The 10,008-nt window shown below is 45.0% G+C and overlaps 1 protein-coding gene across 2 annotated transcripts in view; it reads left to right on the top strand.

The window, feature by feature from the left end:
• The first annotated feature begins 614 nt into the window (after window positions 1-614).
• Window positions 615-10,008, top strand: part of DGLUCY (D-glutamate cyclase) — a 76,098-nt gene continuing 66,704 nt past the window's right edge. For both annotated transcript variants that reach the window (XM_076003774.1, XM_012773944.3), the window contains exon 1: window positions 615-823. The gene's annotated coding sequence lies outside the window, so the exon portion shown is untranslated. The remainder of the gene's footprint in view (window positions 824-10,008) is intronic.

The raw sequence follows: 10,008 nt of genomic DNA, 5'->3' as shown, positions 1-10,008 counted from the left end.
CTGTTCTAGTGCTTCGCACTTACCATCTCGGTTAATCCTCAGAACAACCTACCAAGATGAGAGAGGAGGAAACTGAGGCCTAGCGAGAAACTTACCAAGGCCTGTAAGTGGGTGGCAGGATGCAAATCTAAGCTTGAAACACCCCCCTGCTATTCACAGTGTGGCCCACGGACCAGCAGCTGCATAACGTGGGAGCTTGTTAGAAATGCAGAATCTCTCTGACTCCAGCACTTCTGGAAGGGAATCCGCATTTTCACAGGATCCCAGAGCGATTCCAGTGCCCACGGAAGTCTGAGCAGCATACAGGATGATTGCCAAGACTGGCTGCACTTTAGAATCACTTGAGGGATTTAGAAAATCCTTGGTGCCCAGGCTGTATCCCTAGATCAATTACATAGGAACTGCTGGGGCTGTGACCCAGGCATCAGGATTTTTCAGAATTACCCAGGTGATGTCAGCTAAGTCCTCCCAGGGAGGGCAGGCTACCTCCTGCAGGGAGAAGCCGGCTTGCAGGGTCTAGCCAGCCACCAGGAGCTCTGCACCTTTAAGAACTGGCTCAGGCTGCCTGCCGAGGAGGCCACGCGGCTGCTGCAGGGGCCACGTGAGCGTGAGCACTGGCCAAGGGAGCAGAGAGCTGCCACAGTCAGCGCCTGGGGCTGGCCCAGGCTTGCAGACCGAGCCCTGCAGAACAACGCTGGGTGGCGCGGGCAGGCAGAAGAAAGGGGACCTTTATGCTTTTCTGAGCGAAGCACACATTCTGCAAGGCTGTGGAAACAAAGAGAAGATCTGTGTGTAGCCCTAGTCCAGACGTCCCAAACAAACAGTAAGTCAGGAGGGAAGGGAACACAGCACAGCCCCTCCCTCTGCCCCAGGCGACATCGCACACCCGGCCACACCAGAGGAGCCGAGAGCCTGCCTCGGGGGTGCTGGCAGGGCAAAACCAATTAGCAGGGCAGAAAATTCCCTGAAATTCCCCACTGGGGCCCGTCTGTTCCTCTCTTTGAAAAGTTGGGGCTCAGTTCATGACAGGTAGCACCTGAGGGCTGACATAATCCCTCACGTGTGGGTAGCATTTCTCCTCCTCTCCCCCGTCCTGTGAGGGCCTTTTGGTCCATGTCACTGCCCTTGAGAAGCCCAAGGTCGTGGTGAAAGCAGAGAAAGTGAAAGGGAAACCATCAGCCTTTGAGCCACAGGCTTGCTGGGGACAAGGTGATGCTACAGGGCCTAGGACCCCAGGCTGCAGCACACTTGGGATATCAGCTGGCTGGCCTTTCCTGCATACCCACAGGGCTCAAAGGTCCCTCCCTGCCTTTGAGGGATGAAAGGTGGAGGTGTGGCTGCGGCCAAGCTGGTCACCCCACGTGGATTGGAGGCAGAGCTCTGTAAATGCTCTCCAAGGCTCTCTCCAGACCACAGGGTAGTGTGTCTCAACCTCCATTTGGGGCACCAACACCAATGGGGCACAGGTGACTGTAGCAGCGTGCTTCAGACCTGTGTGCCACCCAGTGCTAAAGGCAGAGCCAGGTGACTTTGAGGGTCTCTCTTCTCTCTGCTTCCCTGCTGCCCTCCTTTGCTACGGATGATCGAGAACTAACATGAATCCACTGTGCTTCATAAGAACCATGCAAAATTGCAAAAGTTATCCTCGGGCTGGAGGAGGGCAGCAAGTTGAGATTAAGTTGGCAGAAAAAGGAAGGTTGGCATTGATTGGCACGCAGGGGAGGGAAGCTGCTCATGCCTTCAAGGCAACTTGGTGCAAGCGAGAAGGAAGGGAAGGAGAGGCCGGGAGTAGGAAGAAATGGGAAGGCTGGCTTCACCGAAGGGGTGGGGTGAAGCTGGGGAAGAAAGAAGGGGAAGCTGGCGAGCAGTGGGGCAGGGCAGACAGGGCAGGGTGGAGTTAGCTGCAGAAAGCTACACTGTGGCTTTCACACAATTATGAGGAAGCCTCTTAAAGGGTCAGGTGTCACTTCCAGCTGCAGTGCTAGGTCCCAGGCGGCCAACTGGTGGCCCCTGACATGTTCTATTTATAAATGTGAGCACTCTTGGAAAATTAGGAAATTTCACGCATAAATGTGAAAGGTCTGGCAACACAGGGCTCACTTTTCAGCAGAGCAAGTTGAAGCTGGAGTTTCCGGTCTGCCAAAGTTCCCCTTCTCTTGCACTGTGAGCATTTGCACCCCTTGACCCAACCCCTGACTTCTGTACCTTCCTGGTTCTCATGGGCATTGCGGATTGCTGCTCCTCCTGTCTTGATAATAATGGTTCTCTTCTCTTGAGAGCCTCTGCGTGCATGTGTGTGCATGTGTGTGTGTGTGTATGTGTGTGTGTACACACACCAGGTGCACTGGTATGTGCTCTTTTAATTAATTTCAATTAATATCTCCCTTTTTCAGTTAAGCATGACAGATGCACAAAAACAAATGTACCCCCCTCCTTGACAGATTTCACAGCCTTTCCAGGAGCTCTGCCAAATTGCTAGATGGTATTCACATTAAAAACAAAAAAATAAAGTGCATTTTGTTATTTTGGGTTTAAGGATTTCCCAGCTTGCCTTAAGGTAATATTTTACTTATGCCACATGTTATAGCTTTCAAATCATTTCTTACAGCATACTTGAATTTGCTTTATCCTTCCAGAAGCTCTGTGAGGTCTGTAGATTGAGTCTCCCTCCCATGTTCTCTTGGAGGAAACTGTCTTATAGAGAACCTAAATGACTAGCCTTAGTCTTCCAGTAATTTTGAGGTTAGCATTCAGGAACAGCTCTCTGGGAAGCTAAGCCATGTCTTTTTGACTGCATGGAATTGTAAAAAGTTATGCTTTGAAAAGCATAATTACTGAGAGTCTGATCTCATACCCTAGAATACTTGGGTTTGACTATAGATTTAGACACCCAATATCTATTACTCTTTATGCAAAGTACTGAATCTTCCTGTGTTTTCTTTTTTGTAAAATAGGGATAGCAGCTCTCATCTAGGGAGTGTTGTGTGGATTAACTGAGATAGTATTAATACATGTAAAGTGTTTAGAACAATGCCTGGTACATAGTAAGTTTTCTATAAACACTATCAGTACTAAAATTATTATCTATGCCTTTGGGAAACACTCTATATTAGTTAGAGTAAAAGCTAAATTATAACAGAAAGATCCCAAAATACACTTGCTCAAAAAGGGTAGAAGATTATTTCTCTTTCACATAATAGCTAAGAGGTAGGTGGTCAGTCCAGGACCAGCAAACAACTCTGCTCCACATGGTCATTCAGGAACCCAGGTTCTTTCCATCTTTTTGCTCTCTCTTCTGCATAGTCCCAGCTGGCTCAACATCGCCTCCACCTTCTGTTCCTGCCTGTGGGAAGAGGAGGGAAGGAGTTGGAGGGCAAACAGCCCCCTGCTAAACACAATTATTTCAGAAATTGGACCTATCCTGTCACTCATATCCCCTGATCCACTCTGTTCCTCTGACCAAACTAGCCAGGCTAAAGTCATTAGAGACAGCCATACCCCAAATCAAGCTATGCTTTTCTTTTCTGATCTGACCTTGTCTTTCTGGAACTTTGACACTGTGGCACACTCCCACACCTTGAGATTCCCTCTTGCTGTAGCGCTACTCTTTCTAGGTTTCCACCGTGCTGTGCTGGACATTTTTTTCCATCTCCTCCACAGAAACCTCCTGTTCCACTTGCTCCCTAAATGTCCCCTGGGTCTCTGTGTCCTTCCCCCTGCCGTTCTTGCCCTCTGCTGCCTCCCTCAGGGTCCTCAGCCACTTACAAGCTGACAGCTCCCAGCTCTCCCTCCCCCATGCAGATCTGCCCCTAACATCCGTGCTAAATGTCCACTCTCTCATGGACCTCTGCTTGGAGCTGCCTCACCGCCTCCTCCTACTGAGCAATCTGATGCCAAACTCCCCATCAGTCTCTTTCTCTAACCCTTGTTTTCATGAATGGTACAGGTAACCAGTTGCCCATGCCAGAAAAAAAGAAACGTTAATTATTTTGGATCCCTCCATCTCATTGCACCTGTTGCATTCAATCAGGTATCATGGCCTGGTGAGTCTACCCCTTCCAATTCCTTGAATCTCTCCTTCCTTCATTCTCCTACCACTGGGGACAGCTTTGATTGTTTCTCACATAGCTATGACATAGGGTCCCTGAGGGACCTCCTCCTCCACTTTCACCCTCCACCTGAGTACTGCTGGGATTATCCCTCCAATGCCTCTGCTCAGGGTGTCCTTCCACCCTTCAGTGCTCCCAGAGCTCTCAGATGAAGCTCTTACTCCTTCAGTGTAATCACATGACCCTTCCTAATCAATTAATTTCTTTTTTTTTTTTTTTTGAGACAGAGTCTCACTCTGTCACCCAGGCTAGAGTGCAGTGGCACTAGCCTTGCTCACAGCAACCTCAAAATCCTGGGCTCAAGTGATCCTCCTGCCCCAGCCTCCTTAGTAGCTGGGATTACAGGTGTGTGCCACCATAACCAACTAATTTTTCTAATTTTAGTAGAGATGGGGTTTCGCTCTTGCTCAGGCTGGTCTCGAACTCTTGAGCTCAAGCGATCCCCCACCTTGGCCTCCTGGAGTGCTAGGATTACAGGCATGAGCCACTGCATCTGGCGTCTAATCAATGTCTTGTCTATCTTCCCAGCCCTACTCTCCATCTTTACTCCAGGTGTACCGGTGGACACTCAAGTTTTCACCTATGGTGCCTTCTTCAACCTTCCTCCTGGTGCTAATTTCCAGTTGTCCACCAGCACCCAGCTCATGGACACCTCTCAGACCATAGCTTCCTGGTGCTGTCGTCGCGGTTTTTCTCGCCTCTTTCCCCGTCAGCAGCTCCAGTGCTTAAGCACATCGCCTGACACACACAGGTGCTTGGTAGACGTGGTAAAGGGACGAACTGTATTTTTTCAGAAACTTTTAACTGTCACTTATAGAGCCTGATGCATCAAGTTAAGGTCCATTGTAACAATTCTTCAGGATGTTTCTGATTTTTTAACAGAGCATCATTTGGATTTAATAATCAGACATTTAAAAGCTGCATACCCAGCTAAGTGCAGGTGAAACAGCTGCTCCTACTAATTCACTCCCAAGGAGCTAAGCGAACAGAAACACCATCATCCCCCTTCCCCAACCCCTTCTCTGCTCTCTGGGGTCTTCTCATTCATTGCATTCTTGCATTTGGCCTGAGGGCTTGACAGTTCTACAGGACTTAAGGCTGGAGGTAGAAAACACATAGCTGCTTGTTAATTCACAGATTAGACTTTCTGGGAACCTCTTAGCATAGCTGAGTATGCTGAGGCTTGAAGAAAGTGTTGATGGAAGGTGGCATGGCACAGGCCAAGGAAAGTGTCCTGTTACAGAGCTGTTGTTTGTCACCCACTCTGATTCTGTGGTTGAACAGAAGTGAGTCTTCATGTTTTACAGAAACCTTCATTGTTCTGATTAGATTTTTTTACCTGCTGTACTTGAAATTTATTTGTTACTGAATCTGCCCATGGGAAGGGCTGAGATTCTGTCTCAAACCGATTTAAGCAAAAAAGGTGAATTTACCGGCAGAAAAACCCAGAGGTAGATCTATCTAGGTGTGGTTGTTTGTAGGGTCGGGATGACATCATCAAAACCTGTCTTTCCCTCTTACACCCCCTCTACCCCGTCTCGGCCCATTTCTCTGTTGGTTCTCTTCTCAGGCCAGTCTTCCTATGGGGTGACAGAAATGACTACTGGCAGCCTCTGCTCACATTGTCCTTGCCATCCTGCAACTTCAGAGGCAAGAAATTCTTCTCTCCTGACAGCCGTACAAATTCAGCAGGTAACCCCGATTGCCTAGTTTGGGCCATGTGGCCATCCCCAAGCCAAACATCGTATAGTGGGGATGTGCTATTTTGATTTGTCACAAGTGACTGAGATAGTGACTAGTGGCCCCACCAGGGACAGCAGAAACAGTCTTAAAATTTCTGGTCATGTAATAGTTTCTTATGGCTGCCACAGCAAATCCCCACAAACTTGGTGGTAAAAGCAATAGAAATGTATTATCTCCCAGTTCTGGAGGAGGAGAGCTCAAATCAATGCATCAGGAGCACTGCACCCCTCCTGGGGTCTCTGGGGAATAACCCTTCCTCCCTCTCCCAGCTGCTGTGGCCCCAGGAAATCCTTGCACTTCTTGGCCTATAATTGCATCACTCCAATCTTTGCCTCTGTCACCGTATGACCCTTCAGTGCTTCTCCTGTTCTGTCTGTGTCTTCTCTTCTTATAGGAACATTTGTCACTGGATTTAGTGATCCATGATGATCTCATCTCAAGATCCTTCACTTAATCACATCTGCAAAGACTCTTTTTCCACATAAGATCATATTCACAGGCATGCAGGGATTAAGACTTGGACTTCTCTTTTTGGGGGCCACAGTTCAACGGCCTGCAGGACAGAAAGAAACAGATGGCCAATACACTCTACCCCTTGACTGCCCGGCATCCACCATGGCGTTTTCCATGAAAACAATTCCAGAAATGCACATCCCAGCGTGGTACAGGCTGCCCACGTATAAGCAAAGCTGGTTCGTGTGCATTCTTCTTTGTCAGGTGAGGATGTTGCTTTTTTTTTTTTTTTTTGAGACAGAGTCCCACTTTGTTACCAAGGCTAGAGTGAGTGTCGTGGCGTTAGCCTAGCTCACAGCAACCTCAAATTCCTGGGCTCAAGCAATCCTGCTGCCTCAGCCTCCCTAGTAGCTGGGACTACAGGCATGCGCCACCATGCCCAGCTAGTTTTTTTTTTTTTTTGTATATATATATATATATATACACACACAAACATATATATGTATATATATATTTTTTAAGTTGGTCAATTAATTTCTTTCTATTTTTTAGTAGAGATGGGGTCTCACTCTTGCTCAGGCTGGTTTCGAACTCCTGACCTTGAGGAATCCTCTTGCCTTGGCCTCCCAAAGTGCTAGGATTACAGGAGTGAGCCACCATACCCAGCCGAGGATGTTGCTGTTAATAATCTGTCAACCAAGAGCTAAATGATAAATTTACACACCTCCAGCATTTCATGGTAGAGAAAAAATAAGATGCTTGCAATAAAAAAAAATTTGCCTTTAGTAATGGGAGAAGGAGAAATAGTACACTGCAGTTACTGATCCAACCTGCTACTAACAGGTTTGGCAAGGAGCCACTCTGTATCTACCGAAAGAGGTGGATTTGCTGGCAGCCAGCAGTGTTAGACATGCTCTCTGAAAGGCTCTTCCTTGTCCTTTGCCCTCCATGGGTGGCATCAGAGACGATGTCCCTTCTGGAAACTGCATACTCTGGCAGGCCATTATAGGATTTGTAGACATAAGCGCATAGGCCTGGGACTGACCTCAGTGGTTGAACAGTCTCTTGCCACTGTGCCCAGCAGTCTTTTTCTTACTGATTCATAAAAGTTTTTTACATATTCTGGATAATGATTCCATATCGGTTTATATATTCAGATATCTACTTGCAGTTTGGGATTGCTGTTACATTTTACTTATGGTGACTTTTGAACAGAAGTTCTTAATTTTGATGTCAAATTCATCTTGTCTAAGAAAACTTTTCCAACTTGAGGTCATAAAGATGTTCTTTTCTATTATCTTCTAAAAGTTTCTAATTTTGTCCTTCATATTTAAGTATTTAATCTTTCAAGCTTAAGTATTTAATCTACCTGGATTTGATTTTTGTGACGGTTGTAAGATAATTAGCTTCCAATTTTACTTTTTTACCCACTTATCTGCAATGCCCTCTCTGTTAGGAGTCAAGTTTCCATATATGAGTATAGGGGTTTTATCCTGAGCTCTCAAGTTTTCTGCGTTGAACTCCAGTTTTCCCCAAAATCCATTGCAGACCAATACGTTTGTAAATATAATTAAAATGAATTACTAGGGAAATGAAATAAAAAAGGACACAAAATAAAGGCCCCAATTTTTTATTATTAGATTCATGATAACAAAGCAGACATAAACTCACTCTGTCAGCTTGCTATCAAAGCTTCTAAATGCCTACTCTTCCTCGCTGTGCTCATTGTGGGCCCTTGACAAATAGTTCAAAGAAGGCACAGGTGCACGGATCCTACTTTGGATAGTACCAATATACCCGGCTCTCCTGACATGTTTGTTTATACCTGTTCTAACATCACTCAACCTTTTTTCTTTAATTGCAGTACAATACGCATAGCATTAAATTTACAATTTTAACTATTTTAAGTGTAAAGTTCAGTGGCATTCAGTATATCCATATTGTTGTGCAACCATCACCACCGCCCATCTCCAGAACTTTGTTTTTAATCATCCCAAACTGCAACTCTGTAGCCATCTCTCCCCTCCTCCAGCCCCTGGCAACCCCGTTCTACCTTCTGTCTCTATGAATTTGACTACTCTCAGTACCTCGTATAAGTAAAATCATACAATTTTTCCTGTTGTGTCTGGATTTGTTCACTTATAATGTCTTCAAGGTACAACTGTATTGTAGCATATATCAGAATTTCATTCTTTTTTAAAATTTAAATAGTATTCCATTATATGTATATACTAAATTTATTTATCTATTCGTCTATCAGTGGACATTCTAGTTGCTTCCACCTTTTGGCCATTGTGCACAATGCCACAATGAACAGTGGTATATAACTACCTGTTCCAGTCTCTGCTTTCCATTCTTTTGGGTATGTACCTAGAAGTGGAATAGCTGGATGGTGGTAGTCCAATGTTTAATATTTTGAGGAACCACCATACTGTTTTCACATAAGCAACACCATTTTACATTCACGACAGCAATGTGCAGGGGTTCCAATTTCCCATATCCTTGCCAATACTTTTTTTTTTTGAGACAGAGTCTCACTTTGTTGCCCAGGCTAGAGTGAGTGCCGTGGCGTCAGCCTAGCTCACAGCAACCTCAAACTCCTGGGCTCAAGCGATCCTGCTGCCTCAGCCTCCTGAGTAGCTGGGACTACAGGCATGCACCACCATGCCCAGCTGATTTTTTTCTATATATATTAGTTGGCCAATTAATTCTTTCTATGTATAGTAGAGACGGGGTCTCGCTCTTGCTCAGGCTGGTTTTGAACTCCTGACCTGGAGCGATCCGCCCACCTCGGCCTCCCAGAGAGCTAGGATTACAGGCGTGAGCCACCTCGCCCGGCCTTATTTTTTAATTTTGGTTTTGTCTTTATTAATAGCCATCCTAATCTGTGTCGTGTGGTATCTCATTGCGGTTTTGATTTGCATTTCTGTAATGATTAGCATCATGTAATGATTATTAGCATGAATGTTGAGCATCTTTTCCTGTGTGCATTGGCCATTTGTATAGCTTCTTTGGAGAATGGTCTGTCAAGTCCTTTGCCCATTTTTTAATTAGGCTGTTCATTTGCTTTTTGTTGTAGAGTTGTAGGTGTTCTTTCACCCAATATTTATTACTATTCGTTTATAAGTCTTGATATCTGGTAGAGGACAGGTTCCCTTCCCCAGCACACACTTGTTTGTTTTTCTTTTTGAAAAGCGATTTGGTATTTCTTGGCCCTTTACTCTTCCATATAAATTTTGGAATCAGTTCGTTCAGCTCCTTTTTGAAAACCTGTTAGCATTTTGATTGTAATTGCCTAGAATGGATATGTCGATTTGGGGAGAGCTGATATATTTATGACACTGAGTCTTTCTGTCACGAACATGTTGTCTCTCCATTTATTAGCTCTTCTTTGATGCCTTTCAGTAAAGTTTTATCATGTTCTCCACAAAGAGCTTTCATGTTTTGTTAGATTTACTCCTGGGTATTTGATACTTGTTCATGCTATTATAGATGTTATCTTTTAAAATTAAATTCTCTAACTGTTACTGGTAAATAGAAATGCAATTGACTTTTACATATTGATTTTGTATCCAGAAATCTTCCTGAACTCTTACTCATTTTAATGATTTATCTGTAGATAATGTTGAGTTTTCTCAACATTAGGTTTTTTTTTTCCTTCCCAAGACTTACACATTTTTACCATTTTTATTTGCTCTTTCTT

Source organism: Microcebus murinus, chromosome 6 (genome assembly GCF_040939455.1).
Source record: "Microcebus murinus isolate Inina chromosome 6, M.murinus_Inina_mat1.0, whole genome shotgun sequence".
In the NCBI taxonomy this organism is placed as follows: Eukaryota; Metazoa; Chordata; class Mammalia; order Primates; family Cheirogaleidae; genus Microcebus; species Microcebus murinus.
The sequence above is the reverse complement of the archived record's forward strand: the minus strand, read 5'-3'. Positions and strand labels throughout refer to the sequence as shown.